At 48.4% G+C, this 25,705-nt stretch overlaps 1 protein-coding gene and 1 long non-coding RNA gene across 7 annotated transcripts in view; one reads left to right on the forward strand and one right to left on the reverse strand.

The window, feature by feature from the left end:
* Positions 1–25,705, reverse strand: part of exd (PBX homeobox extradenticle) — a 473,641-nt gene that overhangs the window by 205,174 nt on the left and 242,762 nt on the right. The window lies entirely within an intron of this gene.
* LOC139051655 (uncharacterized) lies at positions 16,234–23,930 on the forward strand. The gene is made up of 3 exons (XR_011509483.1): positions 16,234–16,516; positions 18,014–18,150; positions 23,262–23,930. It is a non-coding gene; the product is annotated as an uncharacterized lncRNA (long non-coding RNA).

Genomic DNA, 25,705 nt, shown 5'->3' on the forward strand with positions numbered 1-25,705 from the left:
CAGCGGCCTCAGCGCAACACATCGAGCGTCGGCTCAGCGCTTTTTTTTTTTTTTCTTATACGGAGCATTCAGAGAAGAAGCTGCAGCGAGAATGCGAACGAAGCCGGAGTGAAGTCTTACTCGCGGAAACATGTTTGTGCTGCAGCTAGTTCACAGCCTATACTGTGTCCCAATGAACTTCACAGCTTCTATAGCACTCGGGTAGGCGCAAGGTACACCCGACGTGGCTACAATGTTCTTCGTCGGCACGCGAGAACTGCGCACGTGGGCTGGGGTCAACGCCACGCTCAAGATGTCTGGCAGAAAATAGGGGTAGCTCGCCGACACGGTAAATGCAGACTACATTTTGTTTTGTTCTTTAAATAAAAAGGCGCCGGCTTCGCTAATTCTCCGCGTCGTGAAGCACACGACGCCATGACAACCGTGCATAGAATTGCGCGGCCGCGAAGCGTGCGTGTTTAGACGGGCTTGTTGCATGTCTAATTAACGAAATGATCTTCCCGTCACCAGAGTGACGAGAGCGTTACCATGGCTCCCCTCGCACGGCTGGGATCTCTGAGAACGAGATTTCACAAACATTTAAGATCTCTTCAACACGAAGCCACGTATATAGGCATGAAGCGATTGCCGGCAAAGAGGAGCGCATCATGGTCAGGACGCAAAGGTAAGGCCTGCTGACGCTTACATATCGGAGATGCGCGCTGTTGGCGACAGCGGCCAATTGGGCTCCTTCGTGCCTCTGCTGGAGAATCAGCGAGCGCACCCCCCTCCCGCCCCATTTCCTTCTCCGTCGTGGGCGACTGCTTCGTGGGCGGCTGCGTAAGCCTTCACACGCTGCGCGCCGAGCTCCCGCGACGGCTATTCCCCAATCTCGCGGTCGCTTCCTCGACATATCCGCGCCATTTCTCTTTTGGGAAGCCCGGCCAATTCTACCCCATCTGCCCCCTTCCCTGCACGCAGGAAAACAAACAGGCAAATGGTGTGGAAAATAAAAAAAAAAGAAAGAGAGACCGGAATACGGAAACCCGCGCGCCCACTAAACAACGAGCACCGCAGGCGAGGCCAACGGGCCGAGATGGCCCGAAGCTTATTTGCCCGCGGCTCCAAGCAAAGAAAACAACGGCTCAAGGAAAATCGGCCGGCCGCGCGATGCAGCCGACCGAACAGCAACCCGCCTCCCCCACCCCCCACCCGCCGGTCTGGCCACGAACGGACGGAGGCGCTAGAAAGCGCGCGTAAAAACGTCCGACGCAGAAATCCTCCGCCGACATACATCACTGAGAATGCGAAGAGAGCCCGGATCGAAGAAACCACGGAAGAAATAGCCAGGCTGGCACCGTATAGGCCGACGCAACGGCTGCTGGAACAAACGAACACCACAAAAGAAGTCGGCAGCGTCCAAAGCCTCGGGGACCCGGTGGTAAGAAAAAAGCGCGCTCCTCTTTTCCACCCGCTCACGAAGTCCAGCTCTTCCGGCGCTCCTCCGATCAGAAAAATAAAATAATAATAACGATAAAAGCCATAAAATGATAATACAAAAAGAAGACAAACGGAAAAGCGATTGGGCCGAGAAAGAGGAGGGGGAGGCGACCCGAGGGGCGGCCGAAATAAACGGAGCCGAGGAGCCAAGCCAAGCGCGCTGACCACGAGATTTCAGGTTCAGCCAAGCGTCGCGCCAGAGCCGGCCGCAGCGGCCAGAGGCAGCGGGGCAGGGCGAACGAAGCCGTCCTCTTTGGGTCTCCGCCGACACGCGCCAGCGGTCTGCGCGCCGGTCGCGCTCGCGTCACTCGGCCGCGATGCCGCGTCACTCACCCCCCCCCCCCCCCCTTATCCGCTTAACCTTTTCAGTTGTGTGCACGCTCTATGCCAAGCTTTAGGTCCGAAAGCTACGGTCCAGTAGCAGCTGAATTCTGGATGTCATTATTCGCGACACAAACAATGTATGCATTGGGGAGAGCTAGCCCCTTCGCACAGGCTAACTTGAGACCGACGCTATACAAATGGGGAATAAGAGCCACATAACGCGACGCCATTTGGCGGAAATTGGTCGAAAGGGTGAGCGCTTCACATCCTTACATCACAACGAACGAGGCTGAGATCTCCGCCAGTGTATTCCGGGTGGTGCAAGCACGGAAACGTGCGATCTTGGCAGCGGGACTCGAAAAAAGACCAAAGAAAATGTTCACTTGTTATAAGATGAATTAGGCCAACCCCCAAATATCACGTAGCATTGTGTGATAACACTGTTATTGCCTTACTCGTTTATGGTACTCCAACGCGCATAGTTTTTCGGCCAAGCACCTTTCGAGATCACTCGCGCAAACGGTCGAGAAATGGTATTTTGAACACGAAGCTTTCTTTTACACACGTGACCTCACGTGAGCGGGGATCACGCATGAATGCAAAACCTACACACCTCCTTAGGTATGCGAGAGCACCGACATGGAGACGACACAAACCAACTTGAGCTCGAAAAATGAGCGGGGTAAAAGAAGATAGGAACAAGAGACTTGACCCATTTATTGCGGCATGCATTGAGAAAGATAAAATTAAAGGCTTCGAGTGAAGGGGGAAAATTATATAAAAAAAGAGCTGGCACTGTAGCGTGAGGCGCCTTGATATATCGCATGAAGTGGTCGAGCGCTACTTAAAGCTTTTAGATTTCATTGGTGCGATCAATGCAATAAAACGCACGGGCAAAGCGAAACGGCTTCACGCAAGTGAGCCGAGGGGGTACGTCACCGTTAAGTGGCGACTGAAGCGAAGAGAGGAGCGTCTGGCGATAAAGCGGAGCGCGGCAAAAAGAGGCGGGAGCTGAAGTGGCTCGAGGGGTAATGCGAGAGCGGCGTGACACTTGATGCTTCTCCCAACCTCGCACCGTCGCCCACTCGATGCCGCCAAGCTGCGTGACCGATCACTCGGTGGGAGGAGAGCGCGCGAGAGATCGTCTTTGTGTCCGCACGACCGCCAAACAGGTGGCCGGATACAAAGTGCGACGCATACAACCACCCGAGACCCCGGCGCACGTTGCGGATGCCCAGAAAGACGGGCGAAAGAGCTGGATGAAGATGGACCGCGCGCGACCCGAAACTTCCGACCAACTAGCAACACGCGCAACAGCAAACACGCGTCGAAGCAAATATGGAAACGAAAGAAGTGCGCGCAAACGCTTTGTGGCAGAAAATCGGCGGCCGGCTGGACGATGCACAACGACAACGGCATCGCGGTAAGATGACATCTGAAACTTGTATGTCGCCACATACGGGGCCCTACAACAGCTCAACGTATCCGTCAAGTCGTAAATGGAAAGGTTGATCTACGGCGTGACACACTTTCCTCAGCCGTTTAAGGGCCGTTCTACTGCACTGAAAGTGACGTAAGCGCCTGGCCACACATTAGAAATATGGCAGCGTGTCTCTTATTCTTGGTTTCTATTCGAGTTCATGATGAGTCCGGAAAAAAAATGTAACAAAAGAATGAGAAGAAAAAAAAAACAAGAAGAAAAGCTAGGAGAGCCCTACGAATGAAAGGCAACGAAACCACGCGAGGACGGAACTTGAAAGCGGCGTGGAATAAAGGAGAACATAACAAAAAAGAGGCCTATGCTCGGGTCACGAACTCACGATCTCACGGCGATAATGAAACGAGCCCGGCACGCCTTTGCAAACGAATAATGCAGCGAGTAGGGGCGAAACAACGTGCGCCCGATAAAAAGAGACACAGGGAGGAATTCGCTCCACCGCCCCCCGGATACTTGCGATGAGGAGACCGACCGTGAACGCCGCAGAACAAAAAGAAGAAAGGGAAAAGAGACGCGGACAAGTGGGAGGGTTGCTGGAATGAGAGTCACGCCGGCGTCCTCCCTGCACCGACCAATGAAAACCGCCCCGACTTATAAAAGGGAGCGAAGACGGTACAAGCGCAGCGCGACGCTTGCGTGCGCCGAGAGAACAACGGCGGGAGGCCCCTGCACGCGCGCCGTCCGAGGTGATGCGGCGATGGGGGAGCTGGGCGTCAGGGCTGTCAATCAAACACGAGCCGACTCTTGCACAATAGCGCTGCACGACACAGTCCGGGGCGGAAGCCAAAAAAAAGCGCAGAAGAGTGAGCGAGACAGGACGAGGCGCCTAGGAGGTTCCCGCAACAAAAGAATAAAAAAAAATAACGGATAAGGAGAGGACGGTTAGAACAGGAATAAAAGGCGCACGCGCGCCACGACTCCGGTCACGGCTCCCCCTTCGCACGGGGCGCGGAACCAAATGCGATTAGGGAGCCGAATCTACGCGCTGCTCCTCGCTTTTCATCTCCCTGGCTTCGTCTCATCTTGGGCACCGCGCGTGGCTGCCCGACGATCTGCGACCGGCAACCTTGGGGCCACGAGAGCAGGCGCGCACGCCTCCCGCACGAAACGCAGCCGCATACAGACACATCGTCCACCTATAATACCCGACGTACCGCCCCGACGTCGGCGGGCTTTCGCCAAGGGGCGACCAGCAAGGTTCACCACGCCAATGGCACCAGCCACGAATTTTAACGAAGCGCCGAGAAAGGAGCGCCGCCCCAGAGACGGCACACACGGGAGTCGGCGTACGGGACTGGGAGTTGAGCTGATGGACGGAGCAAGACTTCAACCAATCACGCGAGGACGTGTCGTACGTGGCGTGAGAGCGGCAAATAAGGTTTACAAGATAGGTCGGGAGCGATACACGAGTTCCGAATGCAATATGGAGTATTCGCCACTTGGAAACCCAACCAAAAGCGGAATGCCACCGTGGGCTTGCCTTGTACGACCGTCATAAAATCAGCGTAGCACGGAATCACACACACACAAAAAAAAACTAGCGTTCATAATTAACTAAGGCGAAACTGCGCAAAAAAAAAGAAACTGCAACAACGGTTCTCTCTGCGCTGTCGTGACAACATATACGCGTAATTAACGAGCTACGGGGTGACGAGGGCACGCCCTTGAAATGGCTATTACGCCATGAGTGATACAAAGTATGGCGAAAGTGAGGCAGGGAGACTATGGCGAACAAGCAACGAAACAGCAGATACAAATACAGCGCTCAAAAGGCGACGATGAAAGGGAAGTGCTTAGACAAGCCCTGTATACGAAGCTAACGTTCTCCGACGTCCTTTTTAACGCCGTTTTTGTCAAATCTGACCTTCGCCAACTTGTCCATGAGCTTCCATGCTACTGCTAAAACAGCAGTGAGCACTTGGAACATCAGACAATTTAACTCCGAAGCCATGGTGGACTTAAGAGCGTAGATGTTGAAGGAATTTGGCTGCGTTTCCGGGGGGTAGATTGGAACAAGCATGACCGAAAACGAGAAATCAATACTATAGGTGTCACGATAAGATACAGTTCTAGTCGAAAACCAACAAAATAAAAAAAAGAGATGAGGAGGAGGGGGAAAGAGGGGGTAAAAGGACATCTCACTACAAGAGAAAAACGTTGAGTGAGGATCGATGACAATCGCTGAAAGCCAGCACCTGCCCCAAATTCCCAAGGGTCGTTTTCGGAGAAACCGCACTTGCGGGGCACAGCCGCATTTTAGGCCCCATTAATGGCGAGGGAACGTCACGGTCTTTGATTTTGCAATGCCGCCTGCATTTCAATACCACCAACAGGAACGGCGCGAGGTTGAACTTGAACACGAAAACGACCGCAGACAATCGAGTGCGGAATCACGATTTGGTGTTTTCTTCCAAAAGTAGTGACCTACACTTTATATGGCGACATGTTTATAGTTCTTGAAAACTACCAAACTGTCAATGACAATATGCGAACGGGTAAGTGAAAAACGACAACTCAAACCACAGATGGCATGTGAAGAGCAGTTCCCATTTCAGTTTGACTATAGGATTAAGCTGCGCGAACATAAAGACCACAGAATGCTCAGGACGGACAAAACAAATAATGTACCTTACCGCAACCATACAAACAAAACTTTGCGCAATAAGTTTGGTGTGGAGCGATTAACACGGCGAAAAATAAAAAAAAAAACATTAACGTGAGTGACGGAGCTGTCGAGTGGCCCAAGCTAAGACAAATAAATTGAGAAAAAAAAAAGAAGAAAACTATGACATTTTTCCTATACTTTGTAAACCCGCCCGAAGGCTCAGAACAGGGTCTGTGCCAAAAATAAAACATGGCGTTCCTGTGTGAGTGACCAAAGGCCGAGCAATGCGCAGAAGGGTGTTCTGGTCGGAACAACGACGCTCCGGACGTCGACAAATGTACGGACGCCTTTGTTAAAGTGTGTGACATTCGACGAACACAAACACATAACGCTGCACACGTCTGCTATGGCGAGTCCAACAACCGCCGACTTCCTAACCATTTCCAGAAACCACAGGGAGGAAATACAGGGTAAACCTAGGACCATACCTGGCTCGTCCAACAGGTTTACATTCATCACCATGAAACATGCTGCCAGTATCTAGGGGCAACGCCACAACGGCACTGACACATTCTTTACAGGGTCTTCCCCGCGGGAACCGCTAGACGACGACGAAGACGGGCATCATGACGTCGAAAACGAGAAGAAATGTATTTACACCATTTGCACGGAGTGGTGACTCGATCGAAGTCTCGAGCGGTTTTCGTTAACACGGGGGGCCAGGGCTGCCTTAAGCAACATCGCGCGTACAGTCGAGACAATCAGAGGAGAGGTTCATGCTCAAGCAAAGCGGTGGGACTTCATCAAAAAGGGCCGTGGGTTCTTGGTCACCGGACTCAACGTAGGAAAGGGATGTGGGTGCCACCCATGAAGCTTCCAATACGCGAGTGTTCGCCGCAGGATTTTGCTCCTCTGGTCAATTTGTGACGTCAACTGCACCTCACCTTCGTGGCCTGCGTGTTTTCTTGTCTCACGTGCACATCCCTTTCGACAATCATCAGACCCTCGTCTTCAGTGGACGTTGCTGTGGTATACGCGTGTAACAGACGCACGATTTGGTACGTTCCTGAGTTCCTGCCAGTGCTGACGACTACGTGGTGCTCGTCGCTGCTTTTGAGAGAAACCGGTGTGTGGCATTTACTTTATGCAATGGATGGATGAAAAACTTTATTAGATGAAAAACTTTATTATACTTTATGCGATGAACGAGAAAAAATAAAAATCGAGGGGCTCGACTTCTGTCGCAGCTGTCACAATCGCATGTAGCTTTAGCTACATACAATTGTGACTATGTGATGTGGTTCTATAGCAAACAAGCTCTTTAAGCAGACACCGAAGTTCCTATCTCACGCCGCCATTAAAAGAAGAAAAAAAAAGGAAAGAGCAACCGTTTAGATTGTGGAGGCAACTGAGCTACGGTGCGGTGACCTGGGCCCTCCACACCGCCTTTTCCGAGCATGCGCCGTCCTTACTGTTTGCCCGCTGCGCTGCAACAGCGCCGCGCGTGACTCCGCACCGAAAGACGAGTGCTGATACGCAGGGCCGGTCAGCACGCGAGAAAAGGAAAGAAAGTGGGACACATAGCAATGCACACAGAAAAAAAAAAAACTAAAGAAAAGACAAAAACTTATTCGAGTTGGCACCGTTAATTCCGCGCGACAGTTAGTCAGAGGCGCCTGTAATTCGGCTCGCAGCCGAACGAGCTTTTCCGCCCCCAAGCAGCACCCTCTCCTCGCTTCTGAACTTACCCGCAGCACAAAGGCTGGCTCTCTTTCTCGGGTGTAAGGAAGGCGAGATGGCAAGCCACGCTACTAGACAAGCCCGGCGAGAGCATGGTCTGTGCCGCTAAGGCACGAAAAAGGGTGGAATGAAGGCCCTGTTCTCGGTGAAGCGCTCTCCAGCGAGCCTGAGCCACCCCACCATACACACACACCGCTTACTAACTCTGCTCTTTCGCCCCGCCCCCACCTCCGTTTCTCCGGCAGTGGATGGAGCTCGTAGCGAGGCTACGCGGCCGTGCCTCGGCATGAAATTAAAAGTTCACCCTCCGGGGCACGCTCCCGCTGCTGCGGTGGCAGACAAACGCTATGCCGGGAATCTGCCCATCGAGACACGGGCACGTAGCGGTGAGGCGCCGGGTTCCCCGCGACGAAGCTGTAGCGGCGCTCCCTTCGTTAGCACCGTCATTCAGCCGGGAAAAGCCCCGGTCGCTACCCAAATTACGCCACGAGAAGGCTCCGCAAGCTTACACTTGTTTTACCCAATGTAGTATCAAGAAGTGCAAGATTTCGGGAACTCTGCGCTAGGCGGTCAAGCCCTTCAGCTCGAGAGAGTATAGGTGTCGGAGCGGCACACAGGAGGTTACATCCGCACTGCTCCAGCTCCTGAGGTAACTTGCACATAATGTTTTCAGAATACCTGGAGCTACCCTTCGATTGTGCACGCACTTTACGTTCTTCACGTTTCTTTCCTTTCTCTTCATGTTGCTCCCCCTTCTTTTCTCTTTATATCCCATCACCTCCTTTCCCAGTACAGTGTAGCCAGCGGAAACAAGCTATGGCTACCCTCCATTCTCTAAAGATCATTTAACTTCTACATCCGACTGCTTTGTCAAGAAAATTCCGGCCGCTAATACGGGCACGCGACTACGCAGGGTAATTACTAGTTGCGCTTATAGATGTAGCTAACAGAAGCAAATGGCACCATGTCCTACTATCGATGACGCTGGTCGTTGAGACCCACTGCAGCGCAGGTTTAAACATTACAGCACCTTAATGCTGATAAAAAAATGTTGTACAACAATGTGATGACACTGTAAAGATGCCATCTCGCTCTTTGCACTTTTAAGACAGGAGAAGCCACGGCGATCTCTAGCAACGTCGCCAGGGTCTTCCGGGTGCAGGCGCGAAAATGTCCACCACCACCCTGAAGGAAGTTTCACGGTTAAGACAGCCACGCAAGACCAACACCGCTGGCGCGCTCCTGTACGGTAATCCCCGCGAACATTACGCTCAAGGCTGCGCGCTATCACGTGCCTCCTCCTGAGTTAACGGCGGACGCGGGGCAATTAAGGTGGCTCGCAAGGATTGTGCCAGTTGGGCGACGCGAAGAGACCAAAAGAAGCGATGCGCGCCTGGAACGGAGACGCGGCAGCTGAGATAGGAGCCACGGCGCTGTCCCCCGCCGACAATCCGGCAGCGAGCAGCAATACCGGCGGGAAGAGGAGCGCGGCTGCTGCTAATGCTACTGCGTCACCCGAGCGACGCGAAAGCACGGCGGGGAAGGAAAGCGAGCCTGTTCTTCCCGCTCCAACAGCAGGCGGATTCCTGTCCCGAGTTTCCCCAATCAGGGCGAATAATCTTGTTTGGGAAGCAGCGAGCGCCGCTTTAACGGCCCTCGGAAACGCAATAAAAGGAGCGCACCGAATGCCACAGGGCCCTACGCGCACCGGGGCAACGCGAGAGAAGCAATTTAGAGGGGGAGGGGGAGGGGGGGGGGTGCTCTTCCGCCGTTACCTTTGGCCGCCCAAAGAAGGAAGCGGGCGACGGCGGGGACCGCGACGAAGACGACCGCGCGGAGCAGTCTGCGCGCCCAGGATGCGCTGGAGACCCGGCGTTCCCGAGACCCAGGCCCGAACAGCCGGGGGTTGTAGGCGCACCTAATTGCCCGTTGGCGGGGAGACGGCAGTTGCACTTGCAAGGAAGGTAGCCTAATGAAGGTGCCTGACAGACACGCATATGCGGCCGCTTGGCTTGTTGCCAGAAACATGAACAGGGCACTTGCGTGACTAGACCCCAGAGGAAGTTGAACGTTAGAAGTGCTCAGGCTGCGTTCGCCGCGCGCTGCTGTATACATTGTTCAAAGGAACGCGGGGAAAAGCGAACAACTGAAGTACCACCGGGAAATACCATAAATCGATGCAGGGTTCTCTTTTAAGAAACCATCAGTACATGTAATCGGCGAAGGACACAAAGGCACGACTCCAAGTTTCCTCTGACATAAGCTCAGACGGCAAAACGATGGGCGGACCTAATACGAAATACAATGTCGCTCGCCATAGGTATTAGATTCTACAAGTCGCAAAAAAACAGAATATAGCTAGAAGTAACTGGCACACATTTGAGACATGGGGGGACTTCACTAGATAACGGTGCCGCGTACGGGCAAACAACGTAATGCTCATTTGCAGGGGACGACGACGACCGTCATTAGGCGAGCGTAATGCCTGGCCGAAACAACACGGAAAGCATCAGTAGAGACGCCATCCACGACAATGAAACTTAACGTACCGGCATTGTCGCATTAGCCGAAGGGCGGGGCAAACAACGGAGGCTATTAGCAAGCAGCGCAGCCGGAACAGTTACGCACTAGCCGGTGGACAGTAAACGGGTGCAACGAATACGCGTCACGCGAAGAAAAGCCATGCCCCGTGGCAAGGGATGGCTAACATGTACTAAACGAGGAAAGAACGGAGGAGGAGGAGAAAATTACGACGACGCTGGTGCGGCCTCCCACCGCCTTGCAGATGAGGCGGAAGGCGGCGGCTCGTACACGCGGTAGACCGAAAGAGAACGATCCAGATAAGAGACGCATGCGCATAAACAATAACGGGCCCACAAAGCCGCGGAACAAAAGCCGCGCACGGCCATGCGCAGTTTTTTTTTTCCCCCAAGGAACGGAACTGACGTTCGCGGTGGCTAGCCGAATGGCAGTGCGACCATGCGGCGGCGTCTGACCGCCGCGAATCTTTCCCGGTTGTAGATGCGCAACTGGAAAGCGTCAGCGGGACGGGGTTCACGCACGCGGTGGCGCCGGAGAGAGCCGCGGCTACGTCGGAATGGAGGTCGGCGGCAGAGAGCGCGCGCCCGTGGAGGGCTCGAGCAACGGTGCCACTCTCTGACTTTCGCTGATAAGAGCGGGCCGACAGGGCATAATAGGACTTGGAATTATACCCCGGCTCGCACGCAGACAATCGCCGCACACCCGAGTGCACACGCGAGCCCTTCGATGGGCTTTGTGCAAGGCGGAGAGAAGACGCGTGCCCATTCGGCGCGTGGTCCTCGATTTTATAAGGCAGCTTCGCTCGGGGACGCTGTCGTTTCCGAGCAACAAGGACCCAACAGGCGCTCAAAGCTGCAACGTGTGCGAGCTAAACAGTAATTTAATAGGGGCACGTTTTATTGCGTATCGCAGTCACGACTATACCGGCTTTTTTTTTTTCTACTCGGTGACGTCACCAGGAGTTTCAATAAAATGGAACCTTTGCACATGATGTTCCGTTACTTCTCCGAGTCATATTGAACCCGCACCAGCGGTGAGAGGTTTGCCTCAACGGATCATTCCGACAACTATGAATGATACCTATAAGCACAGAGGTATACGCATCAAGACAGTTAAAAATGGAGGGGGGGGGGATAGATAGGAAAACATACTTCAATATCAGTGACATATTTCCTAAAGGAATCTGTCGACTTTTTTTCTTTCGGCTATTTAAAGTAGCTTCAGAAGGCGTGCGTAAAAGTGACGATTTTAATTACTATGCTCAGCGATCACACACATACAATCGTAATATATACACCAGAAGGACCGAGGCTCGTGACGAAAAGCTGCCGCGCAGGGGTGCAATAAAGTCAGAAACGCAGGGTGGGTTTCCACTCGGCGGCGCCCAAGCGAGTGAGGGTCAAACCGTCCCGGCGGCGGCAGTCTGTAGATAGGTCCCAGCAGAGTGCACCTATATTGGTGGGCTTTCTTCCGCGCATCATCGGGTCACCGAGAGGTAATGCAAAACAAACGGAGCGCACGCAGCGTCGAGACGTGCCTCTTATGGTGGCCATGCTCCATTTCACCGAGGGACCGTTCGCGCCGGGCCGCGGACGTTGCCGGCTTGGAGTTGGCTCTCTCTCCCAACGCCGACGCAGCAGGGTGGGGGGCCACCAGCGATTGAGTGGCCCCGGGCAGAGCATCTCGAGAAGCCGAATTCCATATCGTCTCGGGAGAGAATGGCTCCGGCTATGAAAGTCGGGGACACACAGTTCGGACACACGCGCACGCCGAGCACTTGGGGCACACTACAGTGGCTTCGCACCCTCTCGCCCGTCCGTTTTAGGCAAAGAAAAAAGAAGCAGGAGCGACCGGTCCCTCTCAAAGCAGATGGCTCGAGAAGGGACGCGGGGCGACAGATTGCTTTTAGGCAGCGTCCATTTGTCTACGGACCGCATCGCCAAGGGATGAGACCTCAGGACGTACGACGTCGCCTCTCCCCTGCGAACGGGCGGGAGGGAAGAGACAAATCGGCATGTAGGAATCGCCAAAAAACGACCGCATTTGCGCGGTCGCGCGCGCGCGCGCGCCGGCGCAAGCTGGCTTGTGAGCCGCTATCGCGCTCTTCCTCTTCCCAACGACTGTCGTCGCCGGCAGCGGCGGCGGAGACGACAGCGTCAAGACGAATGACCGATTCCGGGGAGGGGGGGTGGGGGGTCCAGATCCCCCCTCCTTTCCCCGCCTCAGCCTTTCCTTCGTTGCAACTTCATTTTTCAGGACGTTATTCCCACCCAACTTTCTCTTCTTGTTTAAGACCCGCGCTGCTCATATCGAGCTCGGGGCATGTTGTAAAACCGCGACTACAGCCGGCGAAAACATTTTCTGCCCGGCGTTGTCCCCTCGCTCGCCATTTTTGCAGACAGGCATGTAGTGGCCCCGTTTTTTCGATTCATAGGCGCGGAAAAGTGGCCGATATCCCTTCCCCGCACCCACTCGCACGTTTCCGACTATCTAACCGTTTCATTCTCTTCCGCCGAACTGCTTATATTCCTGCCGGGCGAGCTTGCAAGGGGCTGCGAAGGACATTTTCGGATAGCTTCGGTCTGCTGTCTTCCGGTAACAGTTATAGGTAATGGCGCTTGCACACCCTCCGTGGCTTTCTTTTTGATCGATCAACGGTAACAGGAGAAACGCGCGAAGGGGACACTGTCGGTCCCCCTACTGAATATGAAGAGAGACGACATGAAATATAGGCTCGTGGGGACAGCGTTCCGCTCCGTGGTGAATAACATTGCTAAGCACGCTAATAAAAGAAAGTAATAGACAGCACAGCAAGCGACAGATCGAGTGCCCTGGGCCAGATCGCTGCGACACTGTCCCAAAAGTAACCACTAGTATTCCAAAAACAGAAGCACCGCCAAAAATAAATTATGTAACACACTTCAGCTGGGCTTGCGTAATTGGAAACATTAAGTAGCCGGACGAAGTAATTTGCCTACGTGACTTACATTGTGTTCAACGTTGCACTTCGGCTCTGCCGACACAAAACACACCCTGAGCTATAGTGTACACTCTTAAAATTTTCACACCCTTATGGGTGTAATGCGGGTGTATTCATCTTTTCACCCTTGTAAACACCCTTGAAACACCCTTTTTTAACGAAGAAGGGTGTTCAACAAGAAACCACCCTTGGAACACCCCAGTCTTTCTAATTTACACCCTAATTATAAGGGAGTAAGTGAACAAGCTTACAGTATATGATAAATGAACATTGCCAGTTAAGGCGTTATATTGGCTATACATGAAACGCGCGCTACCTGCGCTTGAATCAGATAGCTGGAATGATTAGATCGGGGCACCTAGGCAGCAGCGCACTGGCTCCGAACAGTGGTCAAAAATGAAGTTTCCCATGAATGTTGATATCGAACGGATGACACTAACGCGCAGACTTTGCATAGCCAGATATTGCAAAAGGCTTCATATGATCAATGGCAAAATATTTACAATGCTATCACTGAATACTTAAAGGTGTGCAACCAGTTAGACTGGGAATGGTTAGGAGTGAGGGCTAACGGTAAATAGCTCCCTAACTTACGGTTTGTAGATGACATTGGCATACTCAGCAACGCTGCAGACTATTTGCAACAAACGTTTGAGGAACTTGTCGAAGAAAGTGTAAGTCGGATTGAGAGTTAGTATGCAGAAGAGAAAAGTAGTGTTCCGCAGCCTGGCGAGAGAACGAATGTCATGGTCGGCAGTCAGCCTCTAGAACCTGCGCAGAAATACGTTTATTGAGGTTAATTACTCGCAGGGGCCTCTGATCAAGGAAATTAACAAAAATAAAGCATTAGCTGGAGAGCTTACGGCAGGCATTACTAAATCATGACCAGGGAGCTTAGTGCTAACCATTGCTTTCTACCGTTACTAACGTATGGGGCCGAAACTTGGAAGTTACCAAAGAAGCTTGGGAAGACGTTGAGGACCGTGCAACGAGCGATGGAATGAAAATTATTAGGCATGATGATAATAGACTGGAAGACAGCGATGTGGATTAGAAAGCGAACGGGGATAGCTGATATTCTGGTTGACATTAAGAGGAAGAAGCCGTGCTGGGCAGACATTTCAATGCGCAAGGGAGAGAACTGCTGGTCTACTGGAGCTGCAGAATGGGTGCTAAGGGAAGGGAAGCACAGTCGAGGACGGCAGAGAATAATGTGGACGTGATGGAATTGGGAAACTTGAAGACACGTGGAACCAGTTAGCACAAGACAGGGGTATTGGAGATCGCTGGAGAAGCTTCCGTCCTGCGATGGACGTCAAAATAAGCTGCTGCTGATGATGATGATGTGATGACATCCATGACATCCATCCTCGCGGCATGTCATTCATGTTATGTTATGCATGCGTGTCATGGACGTTCTGATAGCTCGATTTGCGTCGATTGCGGGAGCGGGGGGGGGGGGGGGGGTTGTCTAGTAGCGGCGTAGCAAAGTGGGGCACGCCGGGCGCTTGTAACGCTCACAAACAGTAAAATTTCTGCTGCTATGGAAATGGCCCCGCTTCTTCCCGCTCCACGGTCCATTGGGACTCCCCCCCCCCCCCCCCCCCTTACACGAAAAAGTTTTCTGGTTACGCCACTGTGGGGAGGGGGGTGTAAGATTGCTCTAGACCCCTCCCCCTAACTTGTCAACGGAAACGGGGGACGGGAGGGCAGCTGCCGCCGGGCTGCAAACCTTAGGCAGCCCAATTACCGGCTGCATTTCCCTTTGGACGTGAATACTGCTCTAATGCCATTACACTGTAGGATTCGTGGCGGTTCGAGGGCATGCGACAATAAAAAAAAACACATACAGCCATCAGCAAGTCTTATCTTGAGCAGATCTTTGGGAGCTGGGCAAGACTCTCACACACACACACAAAAAAGCTTGGCACCCCTCTTACAGGCATTGTCAACTCTGGGTTCCACCGTTAACTGTAGATTTCCAGTAAAAAATCACACAGCAACTCCTCTCGGATTTGTCTACGTGTGCGTAAGCATTGTGACTCTTCCTCATCTACACGCAGTCCATGTCGTTATCAATGTTTTGAGACTTGATCCGACAAGTATAAGCGACAGCGCTGCGGCGACACGAGCTGCTCTGGCCGGCGGCGCAAGCGAAGTACTGCAGGTGGCGGGGCCAGGCGCGCTGGTGACGTTCCGTTCGTTTTGAGCCGTTATCGCTCTTTAGCCCTCCGCATCCGCGACGAACCATTATCAACCGTTCTCCGGCGGCGGCTGCTTGTGGCACGGCCGCGCGAACCGTATCTTGAAAGCGAACTGCATTGTGGACAGAGTGTTCCCACTGCTGAAAACTTCACGCGCTGTGTTCTCACCGTTTACTTCGCTTTGAAAACAGACGCGCGGACACCTATCTTGAAAGTGATCTGCGAAAAGCGCATAGTGCGGCATAAGCTGAAAGCTTCGTGAGCGCAGTGTTCTCGCCGCTTCGGTCGCGTTGAAGCGAGAGCTAGCATGAAGGTGAATTCACTCGCTGCTGCGGGTTCTATGTTGAAAGATATCGTGCTGTACGGACTGACGGACGGATGGTTTTTCTTGTTGGGGAAATACAGAAGTGCTTACGTTATAAAAAAATTGCAGGGTTCGCGAATTTCGCGATAAGAACCAACACCAACCTACTCGCCCGCTGAGCGATGCCCTCTTGATCACCCCCTCCCAACCCCGGGAAAAGGGACACTACCTTTCTATCTCAGTTGAAGAAAGGATGATGAAACGTTAACAACGACCATAACGGCATCTCCTAACGAGTTGTCTTATGGCCTCTGAGATTTGCGCGCGAAGCTGGCGCGCGCGAACTTGAGAGGCCATAATTGGCCGCCTAATAGCATAAAAAGACAAAGACAATGCCAAACGACACAGCTAAAATTCAAACAAAGAACTGATCTTAGCTATACTGTTTGGGGAAAAGAAATACAAAATTAGACAGCCGCAACACACGCCACTAAAGCCGCCACCGCCGGCGTAACGAGGAACCAACAGTTGGCAACATTCATTCGCGCGTCATTGCTTCGCTTCGTCTCCGCAACAAGAGCCGCCATCTTCTCGCGCCTAACGTTTCGTATGGTTTTGTTCTCTGCAATCCGCGCACACAGCGCATCGGTGGCTGCACGTCTGCTCGGCGTCGCAATGCGGCCTGCGTCATTTTCTGGTGCTCGCGCAATCGGTGTGAAACACGTCGCATGTGAAATGTTTGATAGAAGTGCCTCACGTCCAAGTCAAGCCGCCGTACGGGTGCATGGCTGTGCGCCCCGTTCTCGGAAGCGTCGACGGGTTTCCGGCATGCGGATTTCAGGTACGTGCAAATGCGTTTCGCCCTCCTATTGAGCTCCGGAGCAAAGCGTGAAATATTTCATGTGAAAGATGCAGTGCCCGTCATCACGGTGTGAATTTCGAGCGGCAAACGAGAACTTTGGCACTTAGAACACACCGCGGCTGCTAAGTCAGCGTGGAAATTGTTTTTCGTTACCGCAATGTGTTGCTTTCAGTCTAACCTGCGGCTTGTGGACAGCTAGCCCATCGACTTTTGCTTGTGGCTGCGATAGGTATGTAAATGGAAGCGGTAATAATTTTCGAGCGCAGAGAGTTGTTTCGCTCGATGTTGGTCGTGTTCATGGCGTTGTGAAGGCTAGAAAACTGGCTTGATCGTGCTTAGTTCTGACTCGAAGAGGCGTAACGTTGGCGCTGGATGTGTTTGTTTTCCGTGCCGCGAGTACCAGTTTAATGCTTTTTGTTGCATGAGAGTGGTTGCTGCTACATGCCCTCTGGCCAGAACACACTAAAAGCAATTTCCTCACTTATATGTATGCAATGTGACGTAACAAAATTTCCAGCGTTTTATTTGGAGCGTAAATATCCAGTATAGTTTAGTAAGAAACTCACATTCTGTCTTAGCTTAGTAGGCGTGAAACAAGTGAAACTCTCATTCCTTATTGAATTGTTCGCCCACACCGCACCACCCGCAGATGCGTCATCGGGTAATTGACAGTAGCTTCGCTACGTGAGTTGTTTTATGCGCCAATATTGCCCGGTTAAGTATCCTGTTAATTTATGCCGACGCTCGTTCATCTTGCTTTTAAGCGGGTACTATCCCCGAGTACCGGACGATGCCAAACTTGTGAGGTGTAGCAAACGCGGGAAATTCAAAGTGGCGTGGCTGCAAGTTCCTGTTTTTACGTTTCTTGCATTCAAAGCCAACAGGCACAGTATCACTGATTTATTTTCCATTTCTGCTGTACTTGATCAATCTAATGTGACAACTGCATTTGTTTTTTAATGTTCTCCATTGACTGTGTATTGAGCTTGGCTGCCGCCCTCTCTTCAGAGGATGCCGCTGTGATAGCTCTTTCGTATAGCACATGCCTCTAGGCCCTTGTGTTTCAAGGGCTCTGGCGAGGCAGCAGTGCTCCAAGTAATTTTACCATCCTATATATTTTCTATTTTGCATCATTCTTCCACGATGGATTTTAATGTTCATATTATTCGTCATTAGTCATCGCCATAATTTTATAGCACGTAGATTTTACGCACTTTACAGCGACAATTTTAGGCCAGTTTACAGCCAAGTCACATCTTCCATAATACATCAACTTTACCACTTGTCATGGTGCTCTTTGGCCAAACCTGGCCCTTGCGCCATAAACTACCACACATTATCATCATCAGCTTGGCTGCCAGAAAATGCTTGAATTTCTTTCAGTATCCAAGTGACGAAATATTTCACTGACGGCAGTGTGTGAAACACGCAAGATGACAAAACTGACAGCAAAATGATTAGATATTTCTTTTATAGCGTTTGGACTCGACTTTTGGTGAGGATGTCGATCGACCTTGGGCCTGGTGACGGCACACCCGACATCGCCAAAGTTCAGCCTATCAGTTGAGTGCCCCCGAATGGACCATCAACATCGGAAAATGAAGCAGAGCCAGGTAGGGGCAATTTTTACTTTGGAACAGAACACTGACAGCTGCCTCCTTTTTTTAAGAACTAAATAACATATTTACAAACCAATCCTTTCTCTTTGTGCAGCCTACATAGAATTGTTTTTTGCTTGTTATACAGACCTTCAGAAAGCAGTTCTTCTGAACCATTTTTGCATGCACAAATAGATAAAGAGTGCACTTTCTGAAGAAATTGATGCACTGAAATGTGCGTTCGACACACAGTGAGATGCAAAATAACCAACAACTTTAAAGCGGTAAAAAAAAAAGTTTGAAACATGTTCTAACATCATAACCCGCCTTGGTATACGGATCTAAATAAAACAGCAACAGAGGTGCATGCAGAGAAGTGTTTGTAAATGTGTGCAAGATATGTACATTTTCTAAGAAATTGTTTTTATTTACTTGGAGCTTCTTGGTGCCATGGCAGTGCAGTAAAAGCTCAAAATGATGCCCCTGCTCCTAATAAAGCACCTTTAGATTTTAAAATAAAATTATGGGCTTTTACATTCCGAAACCTAAAGTTTTGAGAACCTGGCTTCTTTTATGTACACCTGAATCTAAGTGCATAAGCGTTATTGCATTTTACCCTAATTGGAGGGCAGCTGCCATGGCCTAGATTGAAGCTGGGACCAGCATGACTGAGCAGCATGGCATCATAGTAAGTGGGCTATAACACCAGGTCAAAATGAGAAATACTGCTTAGAACTACCGACTTCTTGGCTCACAAGCACTTTGCACTAAGTTAAAGGAGTATGCAGTACTGACAGCGACTGTTTATGTACCAATTTTTTTTTAGGCTGATTCCATTATTAGGGTGCGAAGCTTCAATTAGTCAAAACCAGTTTGAATTACAGAACCAGCTCAAAACACACACCATGTATAGCTGGATTTGGACATGCAAATGGAGTCAATTCATGTCGCCGAAAATGGAAGTGGCAGTCACACTATTTGATGCATTTTGCCTAATACATAGTCAATAATAAATAATCAATTCCTAAAATATTCTTTTCAAAAAGTTTTTTTCAAGCATGAAAGGAAGAGCCAAATGGTGTTCAGGTGCACAAGCGGTTAGTTGAGCGGTACTTCATGCATGTGTTCACTGGCTTCTTTCAAGCTTGAAAAAAAAATTTGTTGCACCTACTGAGCAGTAGAAAGCTGGATTGCGAATTTTTCAGGATGCTCTACAATTTTCGCACTGACACTTTTGCTTTGAATAAAATATTTGATCAGTTAAATAATTGTTAATAACTAATTACCTTATTACGAAAAATGCAAGAATTGGTTTCACTTCCTCAAAACGATGGCAAACGACATTACCTTGGTGCTGTCTAGCTACGTGGCACTTATACATATTTAAAGCTTGCGCATGTCATACAGACCACCTGGTAATTACAAGGCATATATAGAATTGGCTAAGTTGTGTGACCCAGCCATGTCTAGCGAATCATGAGAAACAGCCATGTTTCTTTGACTTAAGGGCATGATAAGATTTACATGCTCGACACCTTGTATCAGTGTGCTCTAGGTCTGTGCGTAGTTTAGCTGCTACATAAACAATATTTCTCCACGTGTAAGCTAATATGCATCTTTCAAGTATATTGCCTCGTGTTTTCCAAAATAAACCATCTTCGTGCTTCCTTCATTATGTCTTCATCTGTTGCTGTGCTAATTTTGTAACATGCAACTGCACAAATTTTCATCTAGTTTTCATATTTCCTCGTTGTTTGGTGGCTTTATTTCTGAACAAGTTGTTTTCGTTAAACCCTGTTGCACACAGCAGTACACAGCATTTCTGCCTAGAGTGGGAATTGTTTTTTTTTTTCATATGGACATTAATACACCTTGCCTGGGCAATGTAAGGCATCCTACATAACACGGCCCTGCAATAATGTTTTATATTGCATTCCAGCATCATGCAAAACTGTTTACTTACCAGATTAGAATATGTATAAGTGTTGGAAGTAACAGAACTGGAAGAAGCCAGCAGATAATGAGGCCAAGGAAAGCATACAGGAACATGTTTTAAGTTTTTTATATGAAGTATAGAAATGATAAATTCTAGGTAAGTGAAAGTGGATTAAAAGATATCCACCTGTGGGTGGGGAACGGACCCATAACCTTCACATTACGCATGTGATATACTAACCACTGTGGTACTACGGCCGTGTTCGAGCGTCGACAATCTGAGGGGCCATTGTGGACGGTTGAATGCTGCCTCGGTGGTACAGTGCTTAGTGCATCGCATGCCTAATGCAAAGGCTGTAGGTTCGTTCTCCTCCCATGCCTGGTTGTTGTTTTTTTACCATTTTCCTTTCCATTTATCATTCGCACATTTAAATAGAAAATTACAAGTAAGTTTCCACGTGCCTACCCTGGCATCTTCCAGCTGTGATTCAGAAAAATTTTGACCCTCAGTATCCTTTCTTCTCGTTTGGAAGAACAGGAGCTTCATTTAAAAAATAATGAATTCACCTTGTTCAGCATCTCAATGTGGTCTCAAATCTTATCACAGCATGTGTATGACTAATTGAAGTTTTTGTTAAGATGATGATATAGCATGGGACCTAATTGTGTGGTCCTTTGTGGGCCTTTGTGTACAGAATATGACTAGTCTAATAAATAGGAGGACTTTAAGAAGCACTTCTAACATGGTCTGAGCATGTGTTTAAAAAAACTAATCTAGCATGATTTCAGGCATAACTGTTGCCCCTGAAAAATATTTGGATCATCTGCATTGGCATTGTTTTTAGAGAGCACCAATACTGCTTTGATAGAAGTAGCCTCGTGGAACATGAAGCATCGCTTCTTGCTGAGTCAAGGAAACATTATCTGCATATCTGAGGTGCATGTGTCATATGCTCGAATGCTGTTTAAAGGCTGCTAATAAGAAAATTACTTGCCTTCCAGAGATTGCTTCAGTAGTCTATGCTACTCGATCATAAACAATTTACCATAGTGAATATTCATCGCAGTTGGCTTTGCAATGTTTATGCAAAATACCACAATTGCCTACTAGACATGTGACTGCACTAAAACTTGGAATTAATGACCAGTAAGATTTATGGGACAGCAAAACTTAGTTTATGACTCCTGTTTCTGCCATAGTTTCTTACAGTAATTACTAGAGGGAACTCTTGTGCTGGAGTCGTACCACAATGGGAATGATGGGAAGCACATGGATTTGTCTGATATTCGTGCTTGTGAATTCACACGTTCTTGTGGCTTCGTATATTATACGCTGTATAAATCTTATTGTCGTAAATTTAAGCGCAGTCTATACTCTTCGAAGTGCAGAAGACGCCGCCAACACGCACAATTGCTATTAATTGCAACGATTGAGCTTGTCCAGGTAGCCAAATCGAAGGGCACCAAGCGTCTCAAGGCACTAGTATGCCCGCAATAAATTCATCAGGGCGTTGCACTCGCTTGTCGTTACATGCCTCTGTCGCTTAATGGTTTCAATATCAAACTTATGTTCTAGAGTTCCTGTGTTTGAATCCTGTCGTCGGACGATTTTAATGTTTATTTATTTATTACACAGTATATTGTTGAAAATGACTAGAATACAAAGTCACAAAGCCGTTTGAAGCCAAACAGACGAAGTTTAGGCAAATCCATGTACTTCCCATAATTTCCATGCTGGTACAGCCGTTCTTGTTTGATCTCCTGTGGACACTAACGTCAGAGTTCCCTCTAGTAATTATTGTATGAAACTCTGATTTCTGCGCCTCGCTCGTGCAGAAGCGGCACCACACCTGCTGCGTAAACATGCACTACCTTTCGGCCGAGTGCAGGGAATGCTGTGAACTCGCCATGTACATAGCCTACACTAAGTAAAACAAATCACAACGTGCAGTTGCTACCACGTTGAACTGGTGGAATGAGTAGTGAAATGCAGTACCTCCTGAACTAGTTCAGAAAGTGCAGGTTAATCAAGTGGAGATTATATAGCAACAGAAGTTGAGTGATTCTGCATTACATTCACGAAATATACTTCATGATACTTTTCCATTTATTTCCTCAGTTATTAAGAATCCCTTTTGCGTTGTTGGACAAAACTACAGAATGCCAACATATTTTCCAGCATTCACTGGTAGCAAACATGTCAAAACATGTTCTAGTGTCTGGATTGCCGCTTTAGCTGTTAACCCCCAAGCTAATTCCGGAAAATGTACCAAATGTTTTACGTACTCAATTTTCGGTGTCATTCTCTTTCTAAAAATATATTACTTCATTGGTCTCTGGTCAGAAATAACACAAAAATAAGAGCTGCTCTTGAGGGCAGCTTTCCCTCAATGCCGACTGTAACTCATCTTTGACAACAAGAGCAGCATAACGTCGGGCAGAAAGAGTGCAACTAGTCATTGGCGATATTGGTACTACCTCCAGTCACTAGTACAGCTTGTGATCAATGGTTAAAGGTTGCGACTTTGTTGCTGCCCAATTTTAATTCTGCAGCTGTTGGGTGTAACAACTTGGGTGTAGCATGTGTACGTACGTGTGCATGCATTAAAATGACTTCACGCTAGAGCAAAGCAACTAGTGCAGAGAGGCATTAGTCATCTTTATATATTTGCTTTGTAAAGATGCACTAACATTATCTTTTGCAATATAGACTTGGCGCTCATTGGCCAAAGATGCCCTTGTGCTACTAAAACCTACCAATTAATTCGCTTTTTGCAGTAGCACGTGCTTATTCCTTTTTCAGGATCGGTCTGTGAGTTCTAATTTGTTTTTCTTGAACTGTGCAATTCCCACTCACAGGACTGCATGTCATCTAAGGTGTTCCTTTTTCAATCAAGAATGTTGAGGTTGTGTTTGTGAAACTCGATTTCTTGCCTCAAACGAGCTTGTACAAACTGACCAAGCGGATAATTCTACCTGCTTATATAATAAATGTGTTGCGGTTATGAACCCTCATAATGAATGACTTACAGTATAAAAATTTTATCTAATAAAACAATTTCATGAAAATTTTCATGTTTTTCGCGTTCGTGTTCACTTCTCTACTCTCGTGTCCTGTCTGCATGCCTCACCTCTTTTTTTGCATATTAAATATCGTATAAACTTAACCATGCTTTTTTACCACAATGCAGGGGGAAAAGGTTCCGGTAACACTGCATTCAGTATGGTGGCCCAGACGTGTATGCAAGCAACCTCCTTCATGTGGACCAAGAACTACTCTGCAGTGTCTCACAGACTTCCATGCGAAGCCCTCAACATTCTCGTCTCAGTGGAATGGCTGCTCATCTATCTGTGTGTCCATCACCAAGATGGCCAGTTGTAAAGCTCCTGTACCCGTTTAAGACAGCTTAATGATTTTTTTTATTTAGTTTTCATAGTTGGCCGTAGAATCTTAACATTTTTGATGTTTCTAACGTTTTTACCTGGCCCAAAGTGGTGCAATAACTTTAAACCAGTGTAATGTATTTAAGTGATGCTCACTCTAATGCCTATCTGGTTTTGTTTGTGTTTAAGAAATTTGAATGTCTGATGAGGTAACAGCATTTAAACTTGTCATCGTGGCTCTTTTCAGTGAGCTGCTAGGAAATAAGATGCAAAACTTATCACACGCCAGTTGTAGCATTTTTGTTTTCAAGACTAAAGTATACATGTTTCAAAAGATGGAAAGTGGGGAAAAAAGCCTCAAGAACATAATCATCCTAGGATTGTCATGTCCTTACAACTCTGCAATGACTAATGCCTCATACATCTTGGGAGCACATTGGTCGCAATGCCTACAGGTATACTTGACAAGAGAATAGCTCGCACTCAGATTTGCCACGCAGTTGATGGCTGATAGCTTTTGTTTGTCGTCTTCATGTTACTACTATGTATTCAATATTCATTTACATGCGCTGCGGTTTTTTGTATATATATATATATATATATATATATATATATATATATATATATATATATATATATATATATACTTCGTTTCAATAAAAATTTAGTTGAGAGTTAGCGCTCATCCTGTCTGCTTCTAGTCTGTGTCCGTGTCACTTCGCGCTACAATCCAAGATCAGGTTACTGTACCAACTTGCCCAACTTTTTATCCTTGTGCTAAAGACACACTCAGACTTGTTCTTACTTATGTGACCGGTTATTTTTGTGCTTTATAATAAGATGCAGTGCTTTTCAAATGAAAACATGTGATAGTTCGTAGTGAGGTTATCTAAAAAAACTGTTCTGCTTAAAATTTAATTGAGCAAGCCTGTGCCATTATTCGGTGCTTATGTCTTTGTATTGGTATGGTATTACTCATCTTCCTTTTTACTTTTAAAATGTGCAAACATTATTATGTAACCATTTCTCTTGAATGAGATAAATATTTCTGACATTTCGTCACAAATTTTACAATGATTTTGTTCAATTAGGTAACCTTAGACTAGCTGATTGTTATTCTGGTAGCTTAACTTATAATGCCTGTAGAATATTCAATGCAAACACATGGTGAAAAATACACTAAGTTATTGGGTATAAGCAGGTCACTATCAGTAAATGGAGCATACGTATATTTCAGAAAATAGTGCATGCTTGCATATTGAACAGCATGCACAGCTACACATGCTGTTTTGTTCGTAAATGCTGAAAGATTATTCGACGTGGAAGCACTTTGTTCTTGGGCTTTCAGTGCTACCTTTAAGTCATATATGTGAAGGTACTAGTAGAAGCATCCCGTGGAGATAAATGACAACTTTGATGAATAGAGGTATAAAATATGTGCTTAAAACGGCAAAAAACTGCTTGACAGGCAAACGTATGCTTCTGTAGTACTGCACTTGTTACCGTCGCCAATACATGCATTGCTTGCGCTCTATTGCATTCAATATGAGCTACAGCAGCGAGCTGTGGTGTCTTTCCCTCCTGGTCGAGCTGGTGTTGCGAAAATTTTTGACCAAGAAAAGGAGGTTTTTAATCATTTCTGAAATGCATGTAACTATGCTTTTGGCTGTGTGCTGTTTCCACGGAGTTATAAGTACTGGTGCACCAAGGTGCGGGAGATCCTGTGTCCTTAGTGCAGCGCGCATTGTTATTGCGCTCTGCATCCTGCCGGCAGTGTACTATGACTGCAGAGGACGATTACGAAAGCATGGCGTGTGTGCCTTGCTGCAATGGCGAAACCTTAAATTGTTTTCCTGAAAGGGCCGCACGTTATGCTACCACATGACGGACCAGAAGCGCAATATGACGACGCCTCACAGATTCTGGCTCATACTGAACAAGGTAGTACCATAGCTAAGGCTAGGCAGCATTCACAACAGCTAGTCTGCCCATTAACTATGTGGCTGTAGTGAACGCTAAAATACTTGCAGGGATAACACCCTTTTGGAAGGGTGTTGTCACATGCTACACCCATATTGAAAGGGTGGTTGTCTGTGTTACACCCCATATAGAAAGGGTGTTGTTTGCTTTACACCCATAGGTGAGGTGACGTCATATTAACACCCCTTCTTTTGTGGGGTGTTAATGTGCACCCTTTGCTTGGGGTGTAGCAATACACCCAAAAAGGGTGTCACCCATGGGACAAGCCATT

Source organism: Dermacentor albipictus, unplaced genomic scaffold (genome assembly GCF_038994185.2).
Source record: "Dermacentor albipictus isolate Rhodes 1998 colony unplaced genomic scaffold, USDA_Dalb.pri_finalv2 scaffold_13, whole genome shotgun sequence".
In the NCBI taxonomy this organism is placed as follows: domain Eukaryota; kingdom Metazoa; phylum Arthropoda; class Arachnida; order Ixodida; family Ixodidae; genus Dermacentor; species Dermacentor albipictus.